Raw genomic sequence first — 13,344 nt, forward strand, 5'->3', positions numbered from 1 at the left:
GATACAGGTTTTGAAATACCAGATATTCTCAAGTGCTTCCAGTTGATCAGAAAGCTGCCGATGGAATACGATAACTTAGTTCAAGTTTTATACAGAGCAGAGGAAGCTGATTTTAAGTTTGCTGATATTGAAAAACAATTGATAGCTGAAGAAGGGAGAATTAAACAGAAACGAAAAGATGATGGATTAGAAAACGTTATAAATGCATATCTCACGTCAGGTAATAAAAATTTTAAGAAAAATAATTATGACATAAAAAATAATAAAGTTGAGAATAAGAATGAGGTTATGCAAAATAAGGAGCAGCAATTTCAGAAAAATTATGGAAATATTGTTTGTCACTATTGTAAGAAAAATGGTCATATTAAGAGATTTTGTCCGATATTAAAGAGAAAAGAAGAAGGTAAGAGAAACATTTCAAATAATAATATTAATAATAATTCAAAAAGCTTTTATACAGAGGATTTGGTGAGTACTTCAAAACAATTTAAACATCAAGAAGCATATTTAAGCAATAATTTAAGAAAAGTATGTATTGAATGGATAATTGATAGTGGAGCGACATCTCATTTTTGTATAGATAAAAAACATTTCAGGAATTTTGTAGATTTGCCTCGAACAGAAGTATTGGTTGGAGATAAGAATTCAATATCTCAAATAATCGGAAAAGGAGATGTTTCATTTTATGTGAAAGAAAATAACCAATTTGTGGAATTAAAATTAAAAAATGTGCTTTATGCTCCGGATATGAGAAGGAATCTAATTAGTGGAGCGTGCATGAACATAGCTGATTTCAGTATTATATGGAAAAATAACAAAATGGAGATTTATAACGAGAAAGGAGAATACTATTTTACTGCACAGAGAAGAGAACGTTTTTATATAGTAAATGCTTATCATAAAGTAAATAATAATGAGGTATATAACATTGCAAAGGATATTAATTCAGACAGTAACACATTTAAGATGCATAAAAGATTCTGCCACATAAGTACAAATACAATAAATCAGATGGAGAAAAAAGGAATAGTCAACGGCATAGAGAATATCAACAATGAAAGTAGTACATGTGAAGTATGTCAGGTTAGTAAATCAACACGTTCATCATTTAAGGTAATTCCAACAATTATGTCAAAGTGTATATTAGAGAGAGTATATATGGATATATGGGGACCGTCTCCAGTTACATCAGTTGGCGGTGGTAACTATTTTTTGTCGATTATTGATGACTTTTCAAGAAAGAGCTTTGTTTATATAATGCAAAATAAGTCTGAAGTTTTTAAACGATTTAAGTCTTTTCTCAGTGAAGCAGAGAGACAACGTGACTGCAAAATTAAGATTATTCGTACTGACAACGGTATGGAGTTTTGTCATAGAGAGTTCGAGAGATTTCTACAAGAATTTGGTATAAAATCAGAGAGAACGTCAACGTACACGCCTGAACAAAATGGAGTCGCCGAGAGGTTCAATCGAACTGCAATCGAAGGTGTCAGGTCAATGTTACATGACAGTGGATTACAAGCAAGATTTTGGGCAGAGGCGTTACACATGTTTGTACATGTCAAGAATAGGAGCATGCATAAGATTCTGAAAGACAGTACGCCAAATGAGAGATGGTGGGGAAGGAAACCTTCAGTTAAGCATCTACGGATTTTTGGATCCCTTGCGTATGTTCACACACCAAAAGTCAAGAGAAACAAGTTGCAGCCTAACGCTGATATGGGAATTCTGGTAGGATATGCAGTCAAAACTAAAGGATATAGAGTTTGGTTACCTAAATATAAGAGAGTTGAAGAGACAATACACGTCAAGATTGATGAGAGCAAAAATGGAGTGGACATTTTATTTGGAAAAAGAATAAGTCATGTATATAATGAATCAATTGCTGATTACGAAGAGGAATATTTAGAAGATCAATTTGAAGAGAACGCACAAACTGGTAGTATCGTTAAGATGAATGATCAAATTAATAATCAAAACATTATGGACAATTCAGCATGGACAAGAGTCGAGAGACCAAGAAAATCAGGAGATAGGGTTGATGTATATTATTATTCTCCGGGAGATAATACTAGAATGAGATCAATGAATGATGTTAAAAAATATTGTGAGAGAAACGAGATAAGTTTCAATCCCGATAAATTTTGTTTTAGTCCTATAGTACCGATTGATAATGAAGGAGACGAAAAAAATATAAGTTTTGAATCAGCAGTAGGTGATACCACACTTAGAGAGGAAGTCCATTTTATTGATGTCCCAAGAACATTTGAAGAGTGTCAACTGTCACCACAGAAAGAGAACTGGAATAAGGCGATGAGAGAAGAAATTAACACCATGTATGCGAGAATGGTATGGATGCTCGTGGATCTACCTCCAGGTTGCAAGGTAATAGGTAATAAGTGGGTATATAACGTAAAAACAGATGATAAAAATAATATAAAGAGATTTAAAGCTAGGTTAACTGCTCAAGGTTTTGATCAAAGATTTGGTATCGATTACAATGATATTTTTTCACCTGTAATAAACTTTTCATTAATTAGATTTTTCTTTATATTATTTGTGTCAATTTTAACGTGGAAACATAGACAGCTAGACGTAAAAGCAGCGTTTTTGTATGGTACGTTAAGAGAGAGAAATTATATGAGACAACCTAAAGGGTTTGAAGTACCTGGTAAAGAGGATAAAGTTTGTTTGTTATTGAAAGCAATTTATGGTTTGCATCAGAGTGGAAAAGAATGGTACGATGAGATAGATAAAATTTTAGAATCGCTAGGTTTTGTAAAGTTAGAATGGTGTAACTGCATTTACAGATTAGAGAACAATGTATTTTTACTGTTGTATGTTGATGATATTTTTATATTTGGAAAAAGCGATGATTTGATATCTGATGTAATTATAAAATTAAAAGCAAAGGTAGATATTGAGGATTTAGGGGAAATTAAGTATTTATTGGGTGTAAATTTTGAGAGAATTGACAATAAATACTATTTACACCAGATTACATATATAGATAAATTAATGATTAGATTTAAGGATTTACCACGTAATTATGTAAAGTTACCAATAAGAGTAGGTATTGTACCTCCAAGAGAAGAGAAAGAGATTGTAGAGAATGATATTATGAGAAAATTTCCTTACAGAACATTAATTGGATGTTTAGCATTTTTGGCAGATAGGAGTAGGCCAGACATTTCTTTCGCTGTTAATTTAATGTCACAATTTTGTAACGCGTATAGCTATGAGCATTGGAAAATTGTAGTAGATATATTGAATTATGTCTTTAACACGAAAGAATTTAAATTGAATTTATCAGATGTAAAAAATACAGGTTTAGTTGCTTATTCAGATGCGAACTGGGGGAGTAGTCTAATGCAAAGATGCTCAACTTATATTATATTATTTAATGATATTCCGTTTATGTGGAAATCTTTAAAACAAAAATGTATAGCATTAAGTACTATGGAATCAGAGTTTATAGCTTTAGTTGAGTGTGTAAGAGAATTAGTATGGTTTTGGAACTTGTTGAAAGATTCGTCAGTTTATAATTATTCCATTAAAAAACCTATTCAATTCTGTGATAATCAGTCTGCGATACAGTTTAGCAAAAATAGCATAGAAAATGTTAAAACTAAGCATATAGATATTAAATGTCAGTTCATAAGAGATTGGATTAAGAAAGAGAAATTCGAGTTAAAATATATATGTAGTAAATCTAATTTATCGGATTTCTTAACTAAACCTATACCGCAGACGGATTATAAAAAATTTCTTGAAAGATCACATTTTTGTTAATTGAAGTTTAATAAGTATCTGATTGTGGGGGAGTATGTTGGTATATATATATATATGTATGTATATATATGTAGACTCAATCAGCCACTTATATATATGTAGGTAAGTATATGAACGTTGTGTACGCGGTATGCAGGTATGAGAGAGAAAGAGACGATATGACACTCTTTGTATACACGCGTATCTAATGTATTAGAAGGAGAGCAGAAGTTACGCCCTTGCACAGTCGTCATAATCGGTACGCTTGCTCTGAAAGAATGTATCCTTACGCATGTGCTCCTGCTTGCTACTATTTAAGAATCATTGTGCATCAATGTTAACTTTGTTTAAACTTTCACTTTACATTAATTATTAATAAAGAGAAACATCAAGAGAATAAGTGCTCGTCCTTATTTTTGACATAAATATATATTTAAAACTATATTTTAACCAACAGATAGGAAGCGGTAGTGGTCGATTAGGCCGATAATTTCAAACCTCGACCGCATCCTACACCCGTGCGGAGGCAAGATGGCTCTGTTGTCAGCTCAGATCGACAATTGGGCATTAGAGCTGACCTTCGCACAGCGCGAACGCTACTTGGCGGATTTAGAGCTGCGCAAGGATGGAAGTGTCATCCACCAGGCAGCTAGGCTTGGGAGATGGTTGCGAGGAGAGTACACCGTCACAGATTTCGAGGAGACCACACGCAGCAAAGAGGTGGCGGGGCGCAGGAGGCGCACCCGACAAGCGTGGCTCGACACAGTCTGTGACGAGTTGGAAAACCACAGCGCAGATGAAAACAGCGACCATCCCCTCAGAATCATCAATAGGGGGGGAATATCCTTAACAGATATGTCAAGGACATTCGCCAGCCCAGATGAGAGTTCTGAAGGTGAAGCCAGCCGCCAGGAAGAGGACGAACTCATCCGTAAGGCCCTCCACACTCAGGAGCAGGAGGAGGGGGAGAGGAGACGGAGCAGTCCGGATCTCAGGTCGCAGGAATCCTGCACCTGGAAGGAACCTCAGGAAGAATTATCCTTGAGTGAAGTCTTCCGGGAAATAGAGTACCTGACGGAGGGAGTTGACCGTAACAGCAAGCTGGTAGGTCGAATCCTAGTAACCCTTCAGACTCTGCAGGGAATACAGGTGTGTGCGGAGCGCGAGGCACAGGACATGCGCCTACGAATACGAGAGCTGGAAGACGCAATGCATGAGATGGCCAATGCTACCCGTTCTTCTCAGCGCGACTCGGTTCAACCGCGCTCCGGTCGTAATGTGGACTTTCAGGACACATTCACCTGTCACTACGATTCTGGGATTCCCGGAAGCACACCCGCTCCTCCAAGACCACTACCCAGAAGAAGGGACGTCACCCCACCGGAAGCCCTCCGTAGAAGAGGAGGTAAAGAGGATCCGGAAGAATATGGGAGATCCGCACCTGTTCGACAGAGGAGTCGAAGCGAATCATCTGGCACCGGTCCTCAACTATCCTCAGGACTCTCCACAACCTGAGATGTTGGAAACATTGTCCGCGGATGGAAATTGAGGTATGCGGGCAGTAGGGCATAGAGCGTAGATACGTTTCTGTCAAGGTTGGAAGATCTGCGCGTGGGCGCAGGGCTAACTGATGACGAAGTGCTTTGTTCCGTATCAGAAATCCTCGAAGCTAACGCGAGGACCTGGTACGATAACAACAAGTACCAGTGGCTCAGTTACGCAGAGTTCGTCGCTGACGCCCGGGATTGGTTCGGAACTAGTACGCAACAGCAACAAAGGCTGTTGCAGAAAGCCCAGAACCGGTTCCAGGGTGAGGACGAACTAGTGCGAGACTACGTATCCAACCTGGTGGCTCTAGTCAATAGACTGGAACCACCAATGCCCTTGGAGAGGTTATTAGACCTACTCCATGCAAACCTCCTCCCAAACATCCAGATTCAGCTGCGTCGGAGCGAGATGAAGTCGATACGCGAATTCAACAGGAGGGCTACCGAGGTACATAACACCTTATCTTACGGTCGTCGTCCACGTGTATTTGCCGATCCCAACTCGACGATCTTCCCTCAGCATGCCTACCAGCCGAGCACAAAAACGGCTGGTAATAAATCCCAAACCGCTGCAATGGCCAGCGAAGGGAAGGCGCGTGCGAAAAAGGAGGGAGATCAGCAGCGCGGACAGGGCGTGGAGAACCCTGCCAGGAGGCCTACCGAACAAGCATCGGTATCGGCTACGCAAGCTTCCACTGCTGATAAGAAGATGGAAGATCGTCTGGAGGGCATCGAGCGGATGTTGCGCAAGTTGGCCAATGAGAAGCAAGGTAGCCCTCCAGAACAGCGTAAGAGCCGATGGCGTGGAGGAAGGAAAAATTCTCCTTCTCCCAGGTCTCTTGGCGAGCGGCGAGAAGGACAGAGGCAGAAGATCGACTTCACTAAGCCTCTCCAGTGTTCCGCTTGTGGCAAACTAGGATTTAGTCGTAAATTCTGTCCAGATTCCAACAAGGGAAACAGCAAGGAGAGCGAAGAGAAGAGGTCATCTTCGCGCCTCCAATAGATTCGACCTCTCGCTGCGGGTCGCCGATGGGAAACAGCAAGTTATCGGCGACCCAGGGATCCAAACAGGTCCTGGAAGGGCATCAAGAGAGCCCGGGACCTAGCGGGATGTTGGAGCAGAAGGCGATCGAACCTGACGCCAGCCCTCGGTGGAATAGAGGAGTGGTCAATCTGGAGGGACCAGATGGCCACATACAAATTGTGGAGGAGGGCGAAGACTCTAGGGAGAGCCTCTCCACACAAAAAGCTCCTCTGCCGATAGGATCCACGAGTAGAAGCAAGCCTACCGTCGTCGCAGCAGCGGAAGGGAAAAAGCCACTGAAAAGCACGATGGAGGGAGGCAAAGATGCGACTCGTGGATATGACCCTGAGGATGAGACCAGGTGGTGGTTGCGGGTAGACATAGGTGACTTTAAAATTAGAGCACTCTATGATACCGGCGCCTCATCCACGGTCATGGGTTAATTAGGTCTGAGATTGGCATCAGAGATGGGACTCGGATTGAATGTGACCGGAGCGGGCGATGCAAGGCTCGCTGATGGGCGCCCATGCCCTATAATTGGTCACGTGATGTTCCCCTTTAAAGTAGGAGGAATGACGAAGGAAATCAGAGTCACCATTACGACACTGCTCACGGACGACTGCTACGTAGGCGCGAACTTTATAAGAGAGTTCCGCGCAGTTTTGGATCCCGACGACGATGAATTATGGTTTAAGGACGTCCAGGTGAAAGTACCAATGGAAGTGGCTGGAATTGATGGTACGGCATTTCTCGCACCGGTAGGACTGTGGGAAGCCACGGAAACACAGCTGGAGGATGGATGGATTGATAGTAGTATAGCAATGTATGTTCCAGCACACCTGCGGGGGGTCTGTAACCCTTTGGCCCCACCGGGCTTAACCCTTGGGCCCCCCTGGCTTAACCCTTTCATGTTAATAATAATTATTATTGTTAACAATTATTATTAACAATATTCGTGGGGGTCGCTGGTTTAACCCTTTGATTCCCTGGTCTAACCCTTCCATTTTAATTATTATTAATGTTAATAATTGTTTATAATTTTTTGAGGAAGGTTTCTAGGGCTCCTAGTCCCTAGGGACCCTATACCTGGTGCTTTCAGTCTAATTAAATTTAAATGTTTTTTTTTTTTTAAAGTTATAAATATATGTTATTGACAATTTACTTGCTACATTGAGAATGAAACGAATAGAAAATAGCGACGATTTTTTGAAAAAAATGACTGTCTCTTCATTGAAGAGACAGACCGGAGAATAGAACCGGAGTCCTCTGGGTTGGCAGGCTAGCGTTCTACCACTAGAGCCAATGCCACATGTACCTTAGAGGATGCATATTGTGTATATTAGCTACACACGCATACATTTGGTATAGGGCCTGAGCGTGCGGAGGAGGAGGGGAGCGCATGCTGTCTATAGTTCTGGCCTGATGGGGATGCGCTACTATAGTAGTAAACGTATGCTCTCTCTTTCTTTCTCTCTCTCTTTCTCTCCTACGCTCTGACTCAGCGTGGACCACAGTGCGTGGAGGAGGAGGGGAGCGCATGCTGTCTATAGTTCTGGCCTGATGGGGATGCGCTACTATAGTAGTAAACGTGCGCTCTCTCTCTTTCTCTCTCTCTCTCTCTCTCCTACGCTCTAGCTAAGCGTGAACCATGGTGCGCGGAGAAGGAGGGGAGCGCATGCTGTCTATAGTTCTGGCCTGATGGGGATGCGCTACTATAGTAGTAGTAAACGTGCGCTCTCTCTCTTTCTCTCTCTCTCCTACGCAGCTATCCTTACTATCTACCCTCTTATCTTAAGTTAACTATGTCTATCACAAATGTAGATCACAACTAGTTTGAGGGTGATCAAGTTTCTCCACTACTTTCTGAAAGAGAGAAAAAGAGAGCAGCTATGTTTTACTACCAACCCTCTTTATCTTATACTTATATTGTAGAAAAAATATTACCTGTTAATATTACGAGCATTCGGTAGTATTTTCAACGATCAGTCTCAAGGGAAACTTTGAGTTGGTCAGAGTACATTGTGAATTTAGTTTTTCTATTTATTTGTGAACAAACTTTTGTTGGTGAAAAGAAAAATGGAAAATATAGTTAGTGTTTGTCAGCTTCTAGAAACCGTAAGTAAACATTTTAAAAATAAAAAATAATTTATGTATATATATAATTTTAATAATTTTTATTTATAATTTATAGAGTACTAATGATATCCCACGCGAGCTGCTGTATCGGCTGCTCATTGTTATTTTAAACGCAGTAAGGTTTTTTTTTATATTATTTAATATTTAATATTTAAATATTTATTTATTTATTTATTTTCAGTTGCTTAGGTGTGCAGGCAACGCACAACACGTTGCCCAACTAACCCAGATTATTGCGATTGTTCGTGAAGTAAGTATATTAATATTATTATTTAATTCTATACATGTACTTATACAGATTTTTCATTTTTCAGTGGATGAAAAAATCAATGACTAAAAGACTGGTCGCACAACAATTGTCCTATCAGATTGAGAAGACCGTAGAAGAGCGAGTGAGGGCGCAGCTATGTCACCAGAAGCGCGCAGAAATAATGAGAAAAAAACAAGAATTTTCACGATTAGAGAGCAAGAGAAAAGCTGAGCTGGCCAAGAAGGTGCAGGATGAACTAGCGGCCAAAATAAAAAAAAGATTAGTTCCAGCAGAATCATCGTCATCAGCGTCGCCCTCATCTGCATCATCTTCAGTATCGGAGACGTTGTCATCGTCGTCTACGTCAGCATCGTCTACGTCTGCGTCATCTACGTCTGCGTCTGCAACATCATCGATGCCTTCGCTCGACATTTTACAACAAGATGAGGTAATTGATTTGTTTACTAAGGTAAGAAAACACTTATATTTATTATAAAATTTATATATTTTATGCGTTTATTTTAAACAAAATTAATTAATATTTTTAATATTTTACAGAGAACTGTGCCGAAGAAGCAACAAATCAAGAGTAGTGAGGCTATTCGGCGTAGAATAATTATGATTCCAGCTGAACCGACAACGAGAAAGCCGACTCGCCCCCTCAAGGTAGTAGGAACGTATAAGAAGAAAGAAGACAAAATAAAATAAAATAATATTGTTTTTGTAATTATTAATATAAATTTTGAATAAAATAAATTAAAATAAATAAAATACTTAATTTTTTTAATTAGAGAGAGGGAGAGAAAGAAGTGAGAGAGAGAAGTAGAAGGTAGAGAGATAGAGAGAGGGAGAGAGAGAGAGTTACATATGCTGTTATGATTAGGTATTATATATTTAAAATTAAATTATTATTATATTTAAAATTAAATGCTTTTATTCATAAAATTTAACGTAATATACTGAATGTTACACATTTAAATTTATTTAGCTTATATTTAATTGTATTAATTCCAATTTATATTTAAAATTAAATTATTATTATATTTAAAATTAAATGTTTTTATTCATAAAATTTAACGTGATGTACTGTATGTTACACATTTAAATTTATTTAGCTTATATTTAATTGTATTAATTCCAATTTATTTAGAGAGTAAACTATATAAACTAATTTCTTCATATCACCGCCGATTGGATCTGCCAGTATAGGCCCTCCGACGGAGTGCCTTCTCCAACCACCCATCCACCCACTCCACCCACCCACACCCACCTACAGAGGTTATTAAGGTAGGATGCTGTAGAAGTTGGTAGGGCTTTTAGTAAGCTATATGATCGTTTCTCTCATTCTCCTTCTATAGTAGGGAGCATAGTAAGCTTATGCTGGCTAAGTTTGGACCCTCGGAGAGGGGGTAGCGTCTCTAGCTTTCTAGGTGCGTACGCCGTTTAGTGTGGATGCTGTTCTCTCTCTCTCTCCCTCTACCTCTCTCTCTCTCTCTCTCTATGCTTATACGTAGTTTGTATTAAATTCTAACAATATATAGTGTATATGTATATATATATATATAATTTTATTGAAAAGCATTGTGTACATTGATCATATAATGTCTTGTTAATTTTAAACTAATTTTTTAACATCACCACTAATTGGATTATATTGTACAATACGATCGTGTAATGTAGGCTGCAGTATCTTCAGGAAAATTGGTCCGAGTTTCAAAGTCTAGGCGAACATCGACTGGAGCACTTTTTAATGTTTCATTTTGTTTGGAGCAGTCTATAACTATTAACGGCACTTTATTAATGAAATCCTTTTTATTGAGCAACGGCTCGTTTTCTTTACCATAGTAAGCGTTTTAAAAATTAGTATACATATCGTAGAGAACAGCAAACTGATTTTGATTGATATTTAAATTGAGATTTCCATACGGATAGCATTGTGAATTGAGGAATAGCTTCACATTACTAATATTACAATGATCAAAATTACTAGAATTAACACTTGCTGAACTTTTACGTTTAGTTTGAAAAGCTAAAATAACAAAGCGAGGCTTTTCCAATTGATTGGAAGTCTTAACACTCCAAACATGCTTTGATGTATGAGGTAATTTTGGATACTCATACATTTCCCAAGTACGATAACTCATAGTAATGGCACGATCTCGTCCAATCTGATCGAGTAATTTGATATTTTCTTTGTCTGCAACCATCACATTTGGCATCAACCATTCAACCTTAGTTAAAGTAATTTTTGTTTTTTCTGAAGCATCAGGATTCCTTACTAGAATACTTAAAATAGCTTTCAAATCATCTTTTGATCTTGTGAGAATAAGTTCATGCTTGACATTGACTACAATTTTCAGATAATCTTCAGCAAAGCCCAGTAACATACTGAGAGGGATAGTCACATAAAAAAAACCTTGAGTTACATATTAAAACTTCATTGTTATCACCATTCCATCCGGCATTTTCAGCGATAGAGCTTTGACATGGATTGAGTGAAAGCCAATTTTTCATGAGACTCGTTAAGCCTACATTTTTGACTTTATCAATTTCAATAGCATTTATTTCATATCGTATTTCCTCGAACAAATGACAGAGGGCGTTGTTGACTAATAAAGTGTTCTCCACTGGCGTAGTACCGTCCGGCTTAGTCAACCGACCACAAATATGAATCATACTGCGTGATGGAAGCAGAGATAAATCTTGATGTTGAATTGCTATATGGATTTCATCACTATTATTGAAATATGATAATGAATAAGGCTGATGCGCATGAACTTCATAATGAGCTATAGACTCATCGAAAGCGACACCTGAATGAATGTCTAGAATTCCCTCCATATTGTTGTTGTTGTTTTATACAGCACACTAATATGCACAATATTTTCTTCCACGATTTTCGACGACTTTCAGTCTCAAGCTTTTCAGGAATTCACTGTTCTGAGGTGTGAGCGGTCTGATAGCTCGGTGTTGACTGGTTGTTGATTGACATTTTTGTCTCTTAATATAGCCTCGACCGGACTTTATATTGTAAATGATACTCATTACTAAGATATGGTCTTTATATGTACTCGCACTGTGATGACTTCTCCTCGAAAGTTAACTAGGTTTCCGTCTTGATCAATTATACGAATTTGAAAATGATCAATGCTCCTCACAGCGACTGGAAGGTAAATGACTTGAGAGGGAACTTCTATAATCTTATATCCAGGTGGGACTGCTGGGAAAAATTCATATATAGTATGTACTTTGCGATCGTTTATGTAAGAGCCTGTAGTAATATTATACTCTACACGTAAAGCGTTGACTTTGAGTATAGTGACGGGTAAGTCAGAACTATGTGTTTCGTTTTCAACGAGCGCACGTCTAGTGAAGCCTAAAATTGATCCAATAGAATCTTCTGGTTCAAAATGTATTTTTTGACTGTACTGAATGACACTACGTAAAGTATTATTATTTGGTTTCAGGCTAAACGATATACCTTTAGATGCTAATGCTTCTTGGAGAAAGCTTTCAATATCTTCTATTTCGTAGCTACCAGTTGGTAAAGTGATAGCTTCTTGACTTCAATGTAAAACTTATTATAACCAACGTCAATGTTTGGTATTGAATTAAATGTTAATAGCTCAACTAGACCAATAACGTATTTTTTGTTTGGTATCAATTCGATCGGTGGAAAATAATGTTTCGAGTACGGATGATGTTCCTGAGAGACTCAATGTTAGTGTATTCTCCATGACAGATTCATGTCAAATGATAGTCATTCTTTGAATGAGTATTTTATATACTAGTCGTCTTTTCTCTAGTTTGTTTAAAAGAAATTTGAGACAAAGATGACCGCAATTATATGTATTAAAATCTTGATATCTAATATAATTATACATGATTCTATTAACTTTGAGATATAGCAATAGATCTATAGGTGGTTGTAGATTACCAAAACTATCAAAATACATAACCTCATCACCTTTCTTTTTGTATGCCACCCAATGAGTACCTGGTCCACGTTTATCATCTAAATTTACAATAGCTGTCTCTTTATATCGTGGTCCATCAGCTGGCAGAGCATTAAGCATGAAAACACCTCGAAAATTTGCAATTTTTAGTATTTTAGCATATTTTCTTATATTATGATCTGTCAGTGCTCGATTAGGTAAAGTTATTTCGAGCTTTTTTTTTTAAACCTTTCCCACTTGAATATGGTTTCAGATGAAGTCCATAACCTTTACGATATGGTTTCAAATAAAGTCCTTTACCAATAGTAATAGCTTCCATAGTTTTATTATATCTATGAGCTTTTTTCGATTAATTTTGAGCGTCCTTAGCACTGTTAACGGCTTTTGCTATTGAAGCAGCTCCTCCAGATAGAGCTCCAGTGGCGCTTAAAGCAGCAAATAATGGAATTAAAAAAGGAAGCGCTCCACCAACTTTACTGGGAATAGATAAAATACGGGGTATATTTATTTTACTTCTACCGCCAGCCTTTTTTACAGCTTCTTTGGCTCCTTTTATAGCCGAACGAATAACTACAAGAGCTCTATTGTTAGGCACACTACTTTTCGAGACCGTCTTAATAATTTTATTCAATGTAACTGACGGCTTTTTGATTTTTCTAC

This window comes from Phymastichus coffea, unplaced genomic scaffold (assembly GCF_024137745.1).
Source record: "Phymastichus coffea isolate CEN01 unplaced genomic scaffold, Cenicafe_Pcof_1.1 PCOF00025, whole genome shotgun sequence".
NCBI lineage: Eukaryota > Metazoa > Arthropoda > Insecta > Hymenoptera > Eulophidae > Phymastichus > Phymastichus coffea.